This window comes from Apium graveolens, chromosome 9 (genome assembly GCF_009905375.1).
Source record: "Apium graveolens cultivar Ventura chromosome 9, ASM990537v1, whole genome shotgun sequence".
In the NCBI taxonomy this organism is placed as follows: Eukaryota; Viridiplantae; Streptophyta; class Magnoliopsida; order Apiales; family Apiaceae; genus Apium; species Apium graveolens.
Window position 1 is genome coordinate 92,901,119 of NC_133655.1, and position 2,049 is coordinate 92,903,167.

At 40.0% G+C, this 2,049-nt stretch overlaps 1 non-coding gene across 1 annotated transcript; it reads left to right on the forward strand.

The window, feature by feature from the left end:
- Window positions 1-440: 440 nt before the first annotated feature.
- Window positions 441-547, forward strand: LOC141687830 (small nucleolar RNA R71). Its single transcript, XR_012561311.1, has one exon. It is a non-coding gene; the product is annotated as a small nucleolar RNA R71 (small nucleolar RNA).
- The last annotated feature ends 1,502 nt before the right edge of the window (window positions 548-2,049 follow it).

Consider the following 2,049-nt stretch of genomic DNA (forward strand, 5'->3'; position numbering starts at 1 on the left):
AGCTGAAATTTGGATGATTTCTGTTGTTAGGATGATAGGTCGCTGGCACAGGCTGCTGTTGTCACTGATAATTATTCACATACTGAACAGATTCGTTGACAAGAGAACACTGGTCCGTAGCATGAGAACCTGCACAAAGCTCACAAACCATAGCTATTTGATTAAATCCATACGTAGCCAGAGAATCAACCTTCATTGATAGCGCTTGGAGCTGGGCTGCAATAGCGGTGGCTGCATCAACTTCCAGAATACCTGCTACCTTGCCTGACGTCATCCTCTGAGTTGGGTTTTGATGCTCATTTGCAGCCATCGTCTCTATAAGATTATACCCCTCAGTATAGCTTTTAGCCCATAAGGCGCCTCCAGCTGCTGCATCGAGCATGGGCCGAGATTGGGCCCCCAAACCATTATAGAAACCAGTGATCACCATCCAATCCGGCATTCCATGATGTGGACATTTTCTCAACATTTCCTTGTAGCGTTCCCAAGCCTCGCACATAGATTCTGTAGGTTGCTGCGCAAACTGAGTAAGAGCACTCCTCATAGCAGCAGTCTTTGCCATCGGATAAAACTTCACCAGAAACTTTTGCGCAAGATCTTGCCACGTAGTGATGGATCCAGCTGGTTCAGAATGTAACCAGTCTTTAGCCTTGTCCCTCAGTGAGAATGGGAAAAGCCTCAACTTGATAGCCTCATCAGTCACGCCATTGTACTTAAAAGTGCTGCAGATCTCGACAAAATTCCTTATATGCATGTTGGGGTCTTCAGTTGCCGCTCCTCCAAAAGAAACAGAATTCTGCACCATCTGAATAGTGCCCGGCTTGATTTCAAAGGTGTTAGCTTGAATAGCCGAATGAAGGATGCTTGACTGAATGTCATCAATTTTAGGCCGAGAAAAATCCATAAGAGCTGGATCAGCTTGAACAATACGATCTCCCATGTTTACTGGTTCTTTCTGCTCAGTTCCTGAATCCGAATCCTCAAAATCTAACTTCTCCGGAATATCAAGAACTTCGTCTGTCTCCTCAGCTGTATCTAAAGTCCTCTTGCGAGCACGAGAACGAGTTTGCATAAGCGCTTGCTAAAGTACCTGAAACACAACCGGAAAAAATAAGTAACTACTACGTCCTAATCACTGAGTCCTAATGACCAATGATGGTAAGTACATAAACTAAACAAATACGTCGAGTCCCCGGCAGCGGCGCCAAAAACTTGTTAGGGCGAAAACACGCGCTAATATTCACGCAAGTATACGCGTTCGCAAGTAATATAGAATACTTTCTAGTTCGTTCCCTCAGAGACTCAGACTAAATTATTGTCTAATTAAACTCACTCACCAATGTATGATTACTTCTCAATGTTAAGATACTAACACTTAAAATTGTTGATTAAATATTAACTATAATTAACTACTTAATTAATCACTTAACTAACACTTCAATTTATCAATAATAAAACACTCATGAGATCATAACTTCATTATTACTTCCTTCTATAGCCATTGTTATTACCTTTAGCATGTGACAGTGATGATATTAATCGAATAACACGAAACTGATAAAAGCCAACTTTTATTGTAGTAATACCATTCTACCAAGCATCCACAATTAAGATAGAAGTTGAATAGTCATCAATTATGTTGAGTTCCCATATGTCTACAGAAATTGACAACACAACGATTTAAGCACAAGTTATTCCTTTTGATTACATAGGGCAAATAAAACTGTTAGAGTTACCCACTAATCATGCACAACGTACATGAACCTATGCTAGCATGGCAAGTTCTAAATCTCAAGATCCACCGTCGCTTCACAAGAGATTAACACCCTATCTTATATGTTCGCGACGCACATAAGACGAATACGCACAACCAATACTAGATATCATGCAATCATCACACACTAAAGTATTAAACAATTAACTAAAGAATTCCATAATAAATCCGTTGCAACCCCATGATCATGATTAGCCCACAATAGCACTTATCGTCATCATGGGTTCATATGAAATCATGATAAACAAACACAAGAAAATAATAACTAAACTAAT